The sequence below is a fragment of the Microtus ochrogaster genome, chromosome 18, assembly GCF_000317375.1.
Source record: "Microtus ochrogaster isolate Prairie Vole_2 chromosome 18, MicOch1.0, whole genome shotgun sequence".
In the NCBI taxonomy this organism is placed as follows: Eukaryota; Metazoa; Chordata; class Mammalia; order Rodentia; family Cricetidae; genus Microtus; species Microtus ochrogaster.
Genome location: NC_022020.1, coordinates 23109455 through 23109967, shown reverse-complemented (window position 1 = coordinate 23109967; position 513 = coordinate 23109455). Strand labels below are relative to the sequence as shown.

Below are 513 nucleotides of genomic sequence, written 5' to 3'. Positions count from 1 at the left end.
CTTACTGGAGTTGTATAGGTTTTATTGGTTTGATGGAAGAATTATAATAGAAATTCTATCTTTCTTGGGCAAATGAATTCAGTTTTTGTTGTTGCTGCTGCTATTTTGCTCCTGTTGCTAGAGATTCAAACTAGTGCTTCACACGGCCTACACAAATGCTGTACCACTGAGCTATATCACTTCCACACCACACCCAGTTTATTCATATTAGGAGTCGAGCCCAGGCAGGGCTTCATGTGTGCTAGACAAGCACTGCTCTATCTAAGCTATTTCCCTGGCCCCCTCTGAAGTTTTCAAATCAGTTTTTAAGGTAAGGCTAAGGATGTTTTTAGTTACATAAAATATTCTGGCACAGAGTGCATAATCCCTATTTATCACAAGAAGTCTACTTCAGTTTTAACAATTGTCTCACCACAATGCTGACCTTGGAGGACTATTGTGTCTTTGTTAAGTCTGCCAAGTGACTTTAATTGCTAAAAAGTCTTTGTTTTATTTTATTTAAAAGCTACTTTC

At 37.8% G+C, this 513-nt stretch overlaps 1 protein-coding gene across 5 annotated transcripts in view; it reads left to right on the top strand.

The window, feature by feature from the left end:
- The window catches only part of LOC102002760 (bromodomain-containing protein 8), a 23669-nt gene that overhangs the window by 19723 nt on the left and 3433 nt on the right, over positions 1-513 (top strand). The window lies entirely within an intron of this gene.